We start from the raw sequence: 16,766 nt of genomic DNA, 5'->3' as shown, positions 1-16,766 counted from the left end.
GTAATCAGAAGAATTTGTGTTAAGTCCATTTCAAATTGGAGGGTGTCTAGATCTCCCTTATTCCAAGAAGATAGAAAGTTTGCTTTTTCCTTGACAGTGTATGTCAAAGATTCTTCATTGCATCATTACTGAACCTACAAAACTGAGCTGAAAGGGAAATCTGGGAAACAATAAGAAAAATATCCAAGGCTCAGTCTACAGTATCAGGAAGCTGTGAACTATGGTTTCACAAACTTCTCGTTCAGCTCAAGGAAAACTGTAGTTTCAGTAATGATGCAATGAAGAATCTTTGACATGCATACTTTGTCAATGAAGAAGCATACATTCTATCTTCTTGGAATAAGGGAGTTCTAGACACCCTTAAATTTGAAAGGGACATGATACACATTCTTCTGCTTACAGAGCTTACAGAGAAGCCACCGACATGAAAACTCACAGAGATGTTCAGAAGTTGTATGGGATTCCTCAACCTAATTAAATGAATGTTTAAGCCTCCTTTGGACAAACTGGAATGATCTGAGGCTCCCTTTGCTTCAGTAGGAAAATATGATGCCCCCTTAATCAAAAGTAGAAGGAGTGAGTACCCGAGGGAAGAAAGGAGGTCCTGATATCCTTGTGACAGGAGCGATGATCAGAATATAAAAATTCCCATAATACTTTGACCAAGCATCCCCTGACAATGGTTTCCTCAGAGAATCCACTTCTAGTCATAGAATTCTCAGTGCTATTTCTCTAGGAGGTCTTAATGTTTCCCTTCTGATCTGGATGACAAGTCATCCCCAAGTGACTGAAGGGATGGCAGATCACTCTGAATGGACATCCTGGGACATAAAATGATATCCTTGAACCTGACAGTAAAAATCTGAGCCCAGATCTAACTTCTATCTTTAAGATTGACACTTGAAATGGAGCAGGTCCATCTTTGCTGCCCCTGCCTGTGCTGCTGTTGAACACCTTGTGGAGAACTTGGAGCCAGAGATTACCAACCAATTTGTAAGAAAAAAATTTCTCTGTTTCCTGGGAAGCACGCCTCAGAGTCCCAGAACACATGGGTATTCTGGACTGTGAGGACATTTGCACTTGATAAGGTATTTTCTGCACCTTCTTTCAATTCCCATGGTAACCTAGTGCCTGAGTGATTATGTGACCTTTCTGCTCTTCCCTATCCTCCCAACATATTTTCTATCTCAAAGTGAGACCCATGACCTTTTCACAAAAGATCAATGTACTTTTTATAACTAACTGATCAGGCATAGTTCCAAAGGTGACTATTTCTGTAAACAAGGGACCCTAGTCCACTCTGGTTTGAGGTCCAATAGTCCAAGTTTAGAATCAGAGCCTAGAACCTGTGCCATCTGACACAAGGAAAGTCCACAGAAACGTAATAACTTCCAACATTTCTGCCTAGATCTGGACAGCTGAACAAACTAGATGTAACCTAGCCAGCAACAGTCATCCAAACCCTTGGGAAAAAGAAATGAGTTTCTGCCTGCTCTCTCCCAGAATGAACACAAGCGATACAGATACAAAACTCTGAATTGGAAACGTATAATTGCTGCCAGAAAATTTCTCCACTGTATAAGGTTCTGTATAATGGCCTTTACAATTGACAGAAGTGTATATGGCACCTTCACTCTGCCTGAAGGAGATTCTGTTCTCCTTTTTCAACAGGGCCTCAGGGTTAATGTTAACTTACTCCTTCTCACTACAGTGAACAAAATGGCAGAACTCTCCTAGGACTAACATTGCCCTAGACCCCATTTGCCAAATGGGCCCTTAAAACACCTATTATGCCTTACGTGTTCCTTACAAATTCCTATTCCTATAAAGTTGCTTTGAGTCTTTTCTCCTTAAAGGGCTGTCAGATCAAGGGAGCTTTATACCAATCATTCTACATAAAAGAGCATCTAACATTCCCTGTCTGTCTTCCCAATAGGATTTTGGGCCTATTGTTGACCTCCACCTGCCAAATAGATTTTAGACCTTCAATTTCTGCAAAGGGGGCCCTGGGAAATCAAAATCTATTCAAAAGGGCTCTCAAAAGTAGCCCCTGTGTAAAATGGGTGTTTCAAACCTTCATCCTCTACACCAAGGGACATCATGTCCACCTGTGCAACTAAAGAACCACCAGATAATGCCTCACAAACACCCCTATTAACTAAGTTTTCTTTAAAGCTAACCACTCTTTCCAAGATATCTTTACAACACATTTGCAAACAATGGTACCTCACATTACTCTGCTTTTAGATCATAGGATAGAAGATATAAAGATGAAATCGGCTTTCATACCTTGTGCCTCAAAATTGGTCATCAAAAATGCAGAACTGACCTTAATAGTCGCATGTAATTAAAATGGTATAAAAGCAAAACAGAGGAGGGGGAATGGGATAGGGGGTTTTAGGGAGGGGAAATGGGGAGAGGGCATGACATCTGTTTTGTAAGTAAAATATCCAACAAAATATTCTAAATTAAAAAATGCATGATGCCTATCAATTATTTGCAGATGTGTGCAGTTTGAACACAGATTTGGGGAAACATCAATGCTTGTTGGAAGATTGAGGTGATCATTGCCTGGACTCTCACAGATTTCACATAGGGTATGCATCTGGGGTGAGGCAATCAGAACATTCCTCCAGTGCACAATGTAGTCTAGAACCTTCCCCTGCTGACCATGAGTGAACTGGATATTTCTGTTCTACAAAATAGGACTGGGTACCTCTAGCTTATGAACCAAGACATTCAGGATTTCTCCTTTGCTGAAAGTTGTCTTAGAACTTCTCATTCTGGGAAGAGGTTCCCAGACTCCTCTGTTGCCCATTTACTTTCATACTCCTTGTTTTTTGAAGTTCCTGAGAGAACTCGGCCTCTGCCCTTCCCTTCACCAACAATGTGGCCTTGGATCTTGTCCACTTCTGCAAGGGAGGATGTGAGCCACTGTCTTTGACCAAAGGAAGCTCCCATGTTCCTTTTTTCCAAAGGTGACATTAGATATTATCTTTTGAATAATTGTGTATCGTGCCTTGTATCTTCAAGAATTCTCTTATGTCTTTGAACTACCTCCAATGTATACACTATAATAAGAGAGATCCAAGCCTTTCACCTTTCACCATGGTGGCTAAGGAAATATATTGTTTCACTCTAGTTTGAGGTCCCAGGACCTATGTGGAGAATTATTGGCTGGATCCTATGTTATGCTCCATAGCCTAATCACATTGCTGTTGCCCATACATGGACATGTTAAGACAAACTGAAGGAGGCAACCCAGCCAGGGACAGGCATCCAGGCTGTTTGAAAAAGGATTGTCTTGTTGCCTGAACTCCCCCAGACCAAACACAAGTTGTGGAACCTCTACCAACTAAAGAAGAGTTAGAAGCTGAAGAGCAGTGCTGGGACCTTCCTTTACTGAATAAGGTAACAGGGTCATTCATGTCTATCAGGATGCTGCATGGTACTTACCCCTCTCCTAGGGCTTTCTAACCCATCCATACCTTTGCACAACCAGGTCTCAAAGTTTTCTCTTTCTCATAAAGGGCTGAGCACTTTCTTTCTTCCCAAGTTACCTCAGTTTTTTTACTTTACTGAAGAGAATGTCAGACCTCCCTCCTACGACTAAACCTACTGCAGACCTTCCCCATTTGTCCAAGGTGGACTAAAGTACTCATTTAGAGGAAACACCCTCAAACTTTCTGTTTCTTTGAAAGCAGGCCTAAGTCATTTGTCTTCTGGCTAAAGAGGCCCCAGGTAGAGTAAGGCTTATGCCATCCCTTCTGTAGAAACCAGAATCAAATCCACTCACATGCATTCCAGTGTAGTGTAAAAGGAGGCTATGATTTCCTACTTCAACAACAAGGACTATAGACATCCAGTTCCTGGCCAAGGGTGTATGTCTCATGAAACAATGATGACAGAGACCACAGGTTTGTCTCCTATGGCCAAGTGGGTCTCATTCATTCCATCTGTAGTCACAGGAAATTCAGATGTAGCCTCTAGCTATGGGACACCCTAGTTCATAGCTTCATTCCAAGGGCACCTTACACTTGACTTTAAACTCGTCTTACGTTAGTGCCAATCTCTCTGACCAAATTGCCAGGCAAACACAATTGCAACCTCAGAGTGGGACCCCACAAGTTTCTGGGTGTATGACAGAGGGTAGAAAATGGAAAGTGAAAACTAACAGATATGCGATCTATAGGTGGTTGTCAGAAATGCAATGTTCCTGTCTCTCATTTAAGGATATGCACAGACCAATACCACTTTGAGGGAGCATCAGATTTCAGACCACTTCTCATCCTGAAGAAAGAGCTTGCTGATTGTTTCTTGTACTCTTCCCAACAGGATGTACAATATATGGATAATGAAAGCTGGGAAGACTCTTTGGACGCAAAAGATGCAGTACCATACTGTTCTCCCACTACCCAAGGTAAGCTAGATTTCTCCCTTCTGCACAGTGAGAGGATTAGAGCTTGCTATTTGTTTAAACATGGCCAGGCACTTTCTTTCTAAGCAAAGCAGTTCGGGATGACTCCAGATGTTCCATTTATGAATACAGACTACTCAAATTGGATCTATTTTCCAGGCATCACATACCATCTCCTTTAGATGAAGGGTCATCAGCACTTGACTTGGAATAGGTGGCCTTCAGGCCTTTCTGCTCTTACAAATACTACCCTAAACCTTCCCCTTCTGTCCAAGGTCAGTAATAAAAATGACTGGAGTTCACTACTGGGATCTGAGGGTTTTCATTGTGCCTAAGGGGACCAAGATCAAAGGGTCCTCAAAGCATCCCCCACCTATATATGGGCCTCAAACATAACCCTCTGATGATGAACTTTAGATCATTTCCCTCTAACCATGGCCACTAAGAAAATACCTGTGTGACCACAGGGGCATCATTTAATTCTGCCCTGTGTTAACAGAGCCTGACACTTCAGTCTTCTGTTTTTCATACCATCCTTCATGCACTTACCCATGTAGCTGATGACAAACTTCAGGAGGACTTAGAGACTGACAATCATGACTGATGAATAATTCTTAGATTGCTGCCTACCACAGTGTAACTGAGGATGCAAATCTTCTAAACTGTGAAGCAGTCTTACCATCCCTGCTCAAGGTAGGCTAGGACATTTTTTCATCCTTAAAAAGGTTTGGGACTTTAAGCAGACTCTAAGTGTGCTTTAATCTTCTACTTCTGAACATCATTGCTTTAGACAATCAAATTCTGTCCATTATATATCAAATGCACCCTCTGTATATAAGAGGGTCCAATATCTATCTTACAAGATGGACAGGGCATGAGATAATCTCTCCCTGCCCAAGGTCTTAAAGTCCACTTTGAGTCAAAAAGGTCCACAATAATTAGAAGGATTTCAACTTCATTTCTGATGAAGGAGGGCACAATAATTCCACTTAACTGTATCTCACATCCAACACCTCTCATCTGAAAGGGACATCAGAATAACTACTTTTGTTACAGTAGTCCGCAAATGCACACTCTCTGTCCAAGTGGTATGTAAATGTCATCCTTTCATAGTGAATCTTTGGTGCCTTTCTCTCTGCCTATAATGAGGAGCCTCAGACACTCCATGCCTGCTCATAAAGATTTCCTCTTACCCTTCTGTCTAGGGGGCAACAACATTTTCTCCTAATGCCCACAGTTCTTGAAATCTTTTAGCCCAAGGTGGACTCATGCCCACCCTCTTTTGAAAGCTGTCAATTGATCTTGTTTTACTGACTTTGTGTGCCTGCTATATCACAACTGTCTAGGATATCTTCCAAGCTTATTCCTACTACATATATTCTGAGACATTCCTCCACTGAAGAAAGAGGCCTTGGACTTATTTCCTCTGACCAAAAGTTTCATAGCCTAAAGATAACCATTCAACCTGTTGGAATATTGAAACAACTGCAGCCTGGACTTTCCCACAGCACACAAAACATATGGACACTCTAAATACTGAAAAATAATTGGAAAGTAATCGAGCAATACTGAAATTTCCTGTGGTCCACAAGGTATTTACATTTTCTTCAATGAGAAATGGTCTTTATTATTTTATTGAAAGTAGAAAGAGATTTTACCTCTGTGACAAATAGGTATAGAATTTCACTTTTCACAGAGTTTCTCAGAAATCCCACTTATGACTAGGGTGCTGTGACCCTCTTATTCCCATGAAATCTGGCACATTACCTCTTAGAGGAAGGGCAGAACAGTGCTACTTCCAAGCAAAGCTGCCCAAGCTCCTCCCCCATTCTACACAGGAAGATTTAGACATTCATAAGAGGGAGTGCTCCAGACCTGGCCTGTGTAAATGAGGAAACACCACAGAGTCACCATCTTCCCAGTGCATCTCTTACACACAACTTCTAATTTCAGAGGTCTGGGAAGCACTGTTCTGACCTAAGAGATCTGAGAGCACTGTGGAGGGAGGTCCCCCTGAAAAGAATATCAAGGCAAAGGTAAATGAGACTACTTTCTTTGTTTTGGTCCCACAGACCCAGACAGTCTGTCCTCCATGCAGAGAAATGCATGGATGGACATATATTTGAGGAAGACACTGAATATGAGGCTACTGCATTCCAGGTTCTTAGAAGACTTCTAAGACATCTGTCATGCCTAGCACCAACTATCGGATGGTATGAATTCGAGATTGTGATTTCAAGTTTGGAGCTAATAAAGGAACATTCTTTAATTCTCAAGGTATCAATCAACCTTCAACTTCTGCTCAATAGTGCTCCAGACATAAAGAGTAAGAAGGCTGAGCCTCTTCCATACAATCCTGGGGACCTCCAATCTCATCTTTCTACTTTAGAGCATCTTGGATCTATCACATGTCCCCAGAGGGGCAGAAACAATTCCTCCTCTGCACACAGGGAGATTAGATATATCTCCCCTTACCCAAAGTTCTCTTAGTACCCTCTATTACTGAATTGGCTTCTAGACAATTTCCTCTCCCTAATTATACCTGAAATATTCCTCTTCTCACCAAAGGATTCCATGCTGCCTGTTCTAATAGAGAACTACACTCCACCAGTACCCAAAGGGTTCTCAGAACTTCAAACTGTTTTCCTGTGGGAGTGTACTCACTAAGTCCTTCATTGGGCCTCAGATCTTTCCAAACGCCTGCCTCTGATTTTCCAGTGGGTTTCAGATTTCATTTTCCCCAGGCCATCTTCAAATATGCCTTTCTAACCAAGGAGGAAATCACATTGTCCTCCTCTGGTGCAGGGTCCTCAGACAATCCCCACCCTATCTTTAGGACTTATAGTATTTCCATCCACCCAAAGGGACCTCCAGACCTCCCAGGCTGTAAGTTCCAGAGCCCAGGCTTAGCAAGTGCAGCCCAGAACAGAAGCTCACTGCCTCAAGGCAGAAACCAAAATGATGTGTTCCCCACATTTCATACATAGACCTAGCAGCTGAACATATGCTTAAGAAGGAGAACCAGTGTGGGACTGTCAGCCAGGTTTTCTGATGGATGCTCAGACTGCTGCCTGACCTAGCACCACATTCACTACAAGGAACCCATGTCTCTGAGGAGGAGTATGCAAATTTCAAAATCTACCCAACCAAACATGCTAGTTTACCTCTATAAAATGGTCACAGATTTCCACTCTCTTCCCAAGAAACCCTCAAATATTTCAGCTCTGATCCTAGGGATCATGTATTTTCTCCATGGTTTTGGGGGTTTCACTTCTTTCCCATACCCCTTAACAAGATTCAGACTTCTCACCTCTGACCCACTCATCCCTGGTCATACATCTCTGACTAGTCTTGAGGGCATTCAGGGTCTGCATATGAGGCCTTCAATAATGCCCACATTGTCTCACACATACTGTTTCTGACTAATGGGATCTTCAAACTCCACCTCTGGCTAAGGAAACTTCACACAATCCTTTCTCATTAGCTGGGGTCTCTGTAGTGATATCTTTATCCTCCGTGCAAACTCTGGTTTTACCTTCTGACCATGCAGCTTTCCCACTTTGCTCAAAATATGTAACACTTACACAATGTGGACAAAGAGGCCTTGATCATTCTCCTACTTATCGATATAGCATTCCTTCCCTCAGGTATGAGATCTCCAGAGGAGCAGAAAGAGGCTGAAATACCATTCATCATCTTCAGAGCTTTCAGCATCAGTGGAATGGTCCCAACCTTACTGCCCAGACATGGATGGTTGAACACAAACCTGCTGCTGCATGCAACCTTACTGCAATCACTACATCATCCCTTTGGCAATTTCTGTCACATTATATTGTGATTACACTTTTTCTATAGAAATTAAATCATTTTAAAACACATATCTGAAATGTTTACTGATTTCAACCTGCTTTATGTCTGGTTTTGTTATTTGATGTGCTAATTTGTGGACTTAATTCAATGGTCTGTATAGATAACTAAAGCCCAGTAAATTACTCTTCAATCTCAGGCTACTATTCCATGCTTGGAATGTTTGAAAGAAAAAAATACATGTAACATGTTTCACACTTCTGCACCTTCTTCTAAGTATATCTGTGGATGATTGAATGAGGAGTGAATGAACATGTTTCTTTTACTGGCATACCAAGAACATACTCATGGTTAATGTAAGTTGACAATGTGATGCAAAGAATAGTTGTCACCAACTCATTTCTTTATGATGTATAATGGAAAATACATTTTGTATACACATTTAATTCTGTAAATGGATGCATGATCAAAAGATCTATGATGGTCTTGTGATCTTAACCTAATATACTTTAGATATTTTAATTTTCCCTCTCAAGGAATACATTTAGTATGTGTAGAAAGATACTTCATGATATTTTCATATAAGATTATATAACTTTTCATACATAAATATGAAGTTCGTTGTAGAAAGTTCTTTAAACCAAGCATTTACTCCACTATTTCAATTTAATCTGTTCCTTGATTCTATTAATATGTGGCCCTTGGGAATATATCTCCCAAAACTCCATTGCTAATACAGCCATAAAAATACTTTGGATACTGACAGAATCCTTGGAGTGTGTACATATAAAATCACAAAATTTTGTTTATATTCTTTCTGGAATATGTTGTTCTACAATCCAGAATGTCTTTTGCATCATTTTTTAAATCAGTGTTTCAGTCACTTTGCTGTACTTACAAGAGTTGCTAGAAATGACTGCTGCTTTAGGGGTTAAGTATTTTGTTAGTGGAGATATAACCAGAACTCTAAATAAAACTTTCTGACTGAGTGATAGGTAAATTTCGTTGCACTATATTCAAAGTTAATTTATCATTGAACCATACCCTTTGTTTTACTGGAAAAGAAAAAGTGGTTTGCTTTTTATGGCTGGGTCACAGTTTGTATAGTAAAGAAATGTTGTAACCTTTATATCTCAATTTTAAGGTTTCCTTATTTGTATTATAGGAAATTGATGATTTTGGAAAAAACACATGTATCTTGGAGCAGAGGTTGTATGACAAAATATATTCAGCAGCACAAATACCTTCTGTAGAAGAAGTGTGTGTGGGAACAGGGACTCCGGTAAAAAAAGCTGGGTCTGCAGAAAGTGATTGACTGACTGGAAATTTAGTGCTCTGGAGACAAGGGACATTTTTTCTCTGTGTAGGTCATTAAGGGTTAAATTATGACCTCATGACATTCACAGTCAGATGCCAGCATATGTTAGAAGGACATGTGGTATACAACTTTCTACCCCTGCATTGCTTGCCTAGTGTCATAATGTTGAGGCCTAAATGACTCCTGTGGGATCTGGAAAGGACTAATAAGTTAGTTAAATCACTTATAGCTGTGATGATATCTTTTCAGTGTTAAAATTCTATTGCTACTTCTTCAAAGGTGATCTGGTGTTTAGTACATTGCTTCTTTATTCTCCATATTGATTTATATCCCTATGGCTCAGAATACCCATGTTTTCTCACACTGTTACCCACTGGTATTGCCATTCTATAGTTTGAAGCTCAGTTTGACCCAGTATTGGCCAGTGGAATTCATGGTGTCTTCATCTGATGCCTCTGGAGTATTTCCTGAGTCTGAACATTTCACTCTGTGCCTTTGTATAGTACATGGAAAGGCGGGGCACCTGGAAATGTAATGGTAAATGGACAAGCTCACACTTCCACTTTGTGTATATATTCCCTGGCATTGCTGAGTGTGTTCAGGGTTATCAACTAGGAAGAAGAAAGGGATCCTGTATTCCTTCTACTGAAGTAGTCTGGCCAGACAAGCCACCATCATTCCATCCTCTGGGATTTAGCTGCTTTCTCCTCCTGGTTTCCTCTACTCCATGTTTATTTCCTGTGTGTTACCTTCCAGTGTGACAGAGAAAGGTTTGATCTCTGTATCCCAGAAGCATGAGCTCATTGAGAAGATTGCAGTGTTCTGTGGAGATTCCCGGTCCGAATGTATGTATAGAATGTGTGTTTGCTCTGGGAAGGCTTTTTCTCTTCTACCATCCTATCCTAATTAACAGGTTATTCATATCCTGTCTCATGTTCATCAGCAGTCTTTTGAGGTTAAGTGTGATTCCATGTACAAAAACACTGTGCCAACTCAAAAAGAAGGAGGGACAAAGACTCTCTGGAGTAATTCTTTTACAGCAGGTGTCCATGAACTCAAGGGCAGTTGCTAAATTAGTGGTCCTCACATGTGGTGTGTGCTGCATGTCTAGCTCTTTCTGGTGTCATTCTTAATATTGTTCCTTCACAATCTTACCATGTAAAGTTGAGTTCTTAATACACCCCTTTATTCTCCACATGGGAAGTACATCTAACTACTTGCCCAGGAAATCTTTGGGATCTTCATATTGAACACACACACACACACACACACACACACACACACACACACACACACACACACACCAGTTAAATTGTAATTGCCTTGGCTACCTCAAAGGCAATTTCTAAATGCACTCATAAATCTACCCTTGCTACTCCATGTCCAATCAAGGAAGTGGCCAGTGGCCACTTACCAGAAATTTCATGTGGCTCTTTGGCCTTATCTACTGAACCTCCTATGTCCATCCATCATTCTCCCCCATGTCCTTGTGATTCCTTTCTCCTCCCTCCTGATGCCTAGCATTTGCAACTCTGTGGTCCTGACCCATCTCTCTTTGCACAGTTATTGAACCCTGGCATTTTATTGATCAACCAAAACCCCATTGGGAACAAAGACCTTTAAATTTTGGACACACATTTCCAAGTTGAATCAAGCATTAAAACCAGTCTCCAACAACCGATGTAATAGTAAAGTCTCCAATTCATATAATCTGTATGTTTAGAGAACAGTATCACATCATACCACACCACCACATCTAATCACACCAGACCATAGCACATCACCACACACCATAGCGCACCAGAATGCACCACAACACACCAGAGCATATCACTGCAACACATTACAGCACACTGCATCACACTATAGCACACCCATGCACACCACACTACACCACACAGCACTACAGTATATACATTCTTGCTCCAAACAACACACAGATTGATATAAAGAGCAAATAAAATTTGTACATTGTTAATGCATTTTCTTCAGTCTTTATGTTGTACTGTCTTCCAATATTTCTCTTTTCCCTCTGTAGACTTGTCTCTCTTTTAAGAACTTCCTTTTGTCCTGATGAAAACTATGTGTCATGTTAACAAACCAGTTTTTCTTTGTATTTTGTGTGTTAATTCCCTTAAAGTACTAAAGAATAATTTATCTATACATAGAAATTCAAGGTGGATTCATGACCTGCAAAAACACACACAGACATACACACAGACATACACACACACTCGTCCACACACACACTGAAGCCACACTCACAATGCACATATAGTTCTTCATTCAATAAACAAGAAAAAACATGCAGCATTTTACTTTACTGAGTGTGTTTTATCAGTGAGCATTTTGAAAGTTTAAGCCCTGCGCTACATTTATTTCTGTATAAGATCATTATTCTTTAGATATTTTTCACTTTTTGTCTCATATGAAGTTAATGTTGCTGTGATAAAAACACAATGGCCAAAAGCAAGTTGGGAAGGAAAGGTTTGTTTGGCTTACACTTCCACATCACTGTTCATCATCAAAGGAAGTAAGGGCAGGTTATCAAACACAGCAGGAACCTGGAGCCAGGAGCTGATGCAGAAGCCATAGAGGGATGCAGCTTACTGACTTACTCACATGTTCAGCCTGCTTTTATATGGAACCCAGGACCACCTTTCATCAATCACTTACTAAGAAAATGCTCTACAGGCCTGCCTACTGCATATTCTTATGGAGGCATATTCTCAGTTGTGACTCTCTCCTCCTTGATGACCCTGCTTTGTGCACAGATGACACAAAACCAACCATCATGCATGTGTGTGTGCTATTTCTGAATTTAGTGTGTATTCTTTTGTGGTTTGATTTTCTTTTACATAGACTTCTAGCTGGCCTGGAATTCACTATGTAGTGCAGGATGACCTTGACCATCTTGTGATCTTCCAGTCTCTGCCTATATAATGATTGTGGAAGTCATTATAGTCACACACCATGCAATTCTTCTTGGAGTTTGTTTTTCTAACACACTCACTTTCAGTTTCACATTTAAATAGACACTTTTGTTACAGAGGGGACAATTTGGAGGTCTTTTATTCTTAAGAATAAGCTATCATTTTGCAAAGAAGAGCTCAACAATTAGACAGGCTATAAGTTTTGGTAGCTTTCAGGAGAGAAGAGAGGGGTAGGAGAAATAGAGAAAGCCATCACTTTGGAGTCATGGTACAAGAGACCAGGAAGATTCATCAGTTGAGTCAGTAGTTAATTGTGCTGGATGTAAATGATGGGCATGCCTAAGCCCTTCATATAAGAAAGGAGAATTCCAGAGTGTCAGAACAGGCAGGCTCAGGATTCTCACTGGTGTCTCAAAAAAAAGAAAAAGGAAGAAAAAACAGACACTTTTGACTTAGAATTTTAAAGAAGATTAAGTAGCAGAGAAGATGGCTTTTATAACTTGCAGATGACTCAACAAGTAAAAGTGATTGTTTCAAAGGCATGCTTCATGATCTGAGTTCAGATCACACAAATCATGGAAAAAGCCAGATGTGGCCTCACAATCTATAATCTCAGGATTCCAACAACAAGATGGGTGACAGAGGCATAAGAACTCACTAAAAGCTTTCTTGCCACAAAGCCTGGAGTATATGCTATGTGTAGTATACTACAGCAGCAGAAAAAGAGAAACCCTGACTCTAAAGAATGAGGATAAAACTAAATCTAAACCTAAATTGTCCTGTGATCTCCACACTTGTACCATGCCATTTGCATGCCTATACACACACACACACACACAGAGAGAGAGAGAGAGAGAGAGAGAGAGAGAGAGAGAGAGAGAGAGAGAGAGAGAGAGATCATTGAGTTTTAGAGACTACGATTTGTGCTTCCCACAATTATAGTTAACTGTGTCATTCTGGATTTCTGATGGGGTTGAGAACATATAGCTATTGACCTTAAGAGAAAAGATTTGAGTGGATGGCCGTCAGCTGACATTCATCCTAAAGCCAGGTTCAGAACTAAATGTTCTAGTTAGAATAGATGACAGAGGAGCTGGTTAGTCAACAAAAGGATGGACTGGGTATTAGGACTATCCTGTACCTCACTGGTACAAATTGGCATAATTATGCTCTAATTGTATTTTGAGAGAAAAGTTTCATTTTAACAGGAAGAGTGATGTGTAGGAGGAACTAGGGTAGGAGGAGTACAGAGAGGAATAAAAGGAGTAAGAAGAGGAGAAGAAGAAGGAGAGAAGAAGCTAGGTGATGAAAGAGAAAAAGAGGGGGAAGACAGGGAGGCAGATATTCATGTATCTCCACCAGTCAAAGATAGTTGTTATATCTAGGTCGGTCAGTGGGTTACACCTCTGATTGAAAAATTCCACACTTATAAAGCCTATGATTAACAGTTTTTTTTTCAAAAAAGTATAAATGCAAAAAGGGAAAGGGGGCATGGCATATGGGTTTCCTAAGGGGGGTGGGGTAATGGGGATAGGGGATGCCATCTGAAGTGTAAATAAAATATCTAATAAAAAAATTTAAAAAAGATGTGATGTTGTGGTGTGATGTGATGTTGTTCTCTAAAGATACAGGTTATATGAATTGGAGATTTGGCTATTACATTGGTTGTTCGTGATTGGTTCTAATGCTTGATTCAACTAAAACATGTGTGTCCAAAATTTAAAGGTCTTTGTTCCCAATGGAATTTTGATTGTTCAATAAAGATGCCAGGGGCCAATGACTGTGCAAAGAGAGATGGGTCAGGACCACACAGTTGCAAATGCTAGGAATCAGGAGGGAGGAGAAAGGAATCAACAGGACATGGGGGAGAAAGACAGATGGACATAGGATGTTCATTAGATAAGGCCAAATAGCCATGTGAAATTTCTGGTAAGTGGCCACTGGCCACTTCCTTGATAGGACACGGGTTAGCAAGAGTAGATTTAGGAGTGCCTTTAGAATTTGCCTTAGAGGTAGCCAAGGAATTTATAGTTTAAAGGTGTGTGTGTGTGTGTGTGTGTGTGTGTGTGTGTGTGTGTGTGTTCCATATGAAGACCCAAAGATTTCCTGAGCGAGTGATTGGAAGTGCTTCCCATGTGGAGAACAAAGGGGTGTATTAGGAACTCAACAGTACATGGGAAGATTGTGACTGAACGATATTAAGAATGACACCAGAGAGAGCTGGATATGCAGCACACACCACATGGGAGGACCACTAATCTAGTACCCACCCGTGAGTTCTTGAACACTTGCTGTAAAAGAATTACTCCAAAGAGCCTTTGTCCCTCCTTCTTTTTGAGTTGGCACACTGTTTTTGCACATGGAATCACAATTAACCTCAAAAGACTGCTGATGATCATGAGACAGGATATGGATAACCTGTTAAGTAGGTAAGGATGGTGGAAGAGAAAAAAAAACCTGCCCAGAGCTAGCACACATTCTATACATCCATTCAGGTCAGGAATCTCCACAGCACACTGCATTCTTCACAATGAGCTCATGCCTCTGTGATACAGAGATCAAACCTTTCTCTGTCACACTGGAAGGTAAGACACAGGAAATAAACATGGAGTAGAGGAAACCAGGAGGAGAAAGCAGCTAAGTCCCAGAGGATCAAATGATGGTGGCTTGTCTGGCCAAACTTCTTCAGTAGAATGAATACACACACGATCATTTTTTTTTCCTAGTTGATAACCCTGAACACACCCAGCAATGCCAGGGAATATATACACAAAGTGGAAGCATGACCTTGTCCATTTACCATTACATTTCCAGGTGCCCCGCCTTTCCATGTACTATACAAAGGCATAGAGTGAAATGTTCAGACTCAGGAAATACTCCAGAGGCATCAGATAAGCACAACAAATTCCAATGGCCAATACTGGGTCAAACTGAGCTTCAAAATGTAGAATGGCAATATGAGTGGGTAACAGTGTGAGAAAGATGGGTATTCTGAGCCATACTGATATATACTCAGTGAAAAAAAATGTCCCTTGTCTCAAAAGCACTAAAGTTCCAGTCAGTCAATCACTCTCTGCAGACCCAGCTTTTTACTTGGAATCCCTGTTTCCACACACACTTCTACAGAAATTACTTGTGCTGCTGAATATATTTTGTCATACAACCTCTGCTCCAAGATACATGTGTTTTTTTCAAAATCATCAATTTCCTATAATACAAATAAGGAAACCTTAAAATTGAGATATAAAAATTACAACATTTATTTGCTATACAAACTGTGACCCAGCAGTAAAAAGCAAACCGTTTTTTTTTTTTTCTTTTCCAGTAAAACAAATGGGACGGTTCAATGATAAATTAACTTGGAATATAGCCCAACTAAATTTACCTATCACTCAGTCAGAAAGTTTTATTTTGAGTTCTGGTTATATCTTCACTAACAAAAATACTTAACCCCTAAAGCAGCAGTCATTTCTAGCAACTCTTGTAAGTACAGCAAAGCAAGGGAAACACTGGTTTAAAAAATGAAGTAAAAGACATTCTAGATTATAGAATAATATATCCCACAAAGAATATAAATAAAATTTTGTGATTTTATATGTACACACTCCAAGTATTATGTCAGTATACAAAGTATTTTATTGCTGTATTAGCAATGGGATTTTTTGGGATATATTCCCAAGGGCCACATATAAATAGAGTCAAGGAACAGATTAAATTGAAATCCTAGAATAAATGCTTGGTTTTATAAACTTCCTACAACGAACCTCATATTTATGTATAAAAAGTTATAGAATCTTATATGTTAATATCATGAAGTATTTTTCTACACACACTAAATGTATTCCTTGAGAGGGAAAATTAAAAAATCTAAAGTATATTAGGTTAAGATTACAAGACCATCATAGATCTTTTGATCATGCATCCATTTAGAGAATTAAATGTGTATACAAAATGTATTTTTCATTATACATCATAAAGAAATGAGTTGGTGACAACTATTCTTTGCATCATATTGTCAACTTACATTAACCATGAGTATGTTCTTGGTATGCGTGTAAAAGAAACACCTTCATTCAGTTCTCATTCAATCATCCACAGATATACTTAGAAGAAGGTGCAGAAGTGTGAAAAATGTTACATGTATCTTTTCTTTCAAACATTCCACACATGGAATAGTAGCCTGAGATTGAAGAGTACTTAACTGGGCTTTAGTTATCTATACAGACCATTGAATTAAGTCCCCAAATTAGCACATCAAATAACAAAACCAGGCATAAAGCAGGTTGAAATC

At 40.0% G+C, this 16,766-nt stretch overlaps 1 long non-coding RNA gene across 2 annotated transcripts; it reads left to right on the top strand.

Annotated features, from left to right (window-relative positions):
• The first annotated feature begins 1,373 nt into the window (after nucleotides 1-1,373).
• On the top strand, nucleotides 1,374-8,295 carry LOC143433847 (uncharacterized). 2 transcript variants are annotated; one of them, XR_013070266.1, is made up of 9 exons: nucleotides 1,374-1,583; nucleotides 2,504-2,597; nucleotides 2,847-2,978; nucleotides 3,143-3,411; nucleotides 4,336-4,420; nucleotides 4,577-4,692; nucleotides 5,764-6,009; nucleotides 6,490-6,694; nucleotides 8,065-8,295. It is a non-coding gene; the product is annotated as an uncharacterized LOC143433847 (long non-coding RNA). The 2 variants fall into 2 exon arrangements; XR_013070267.1 differs by lacking the exon at nucleotides 4,577-4,692.
• The last annotated feature ends 8,471 nt before the right edge of the window (nucleotides 8,296-16,766 follow it).

Source organism: Arvicanthis niloticus, unplaced genomic scaffold, assembly GCF_011762505.2.
Source record: "Arvicanthis niloticus isolate mArvNil1 unplaced genomic scaffold, mArvNil1.pat.X pat_scaffold_260_arrow_ctg1, whole genome shotgun sequence".
NCBI classification, from domain to species: domain Eukaryota; kingdom Metazoa; phylum Chordata; class Mammalia; order Rodentia; family Muridae; genus Arvicanthis; species Arvicanthis niloticus.
This window is presented reverse-complemented; position numbering and strand designations above follow the sequence as displayed.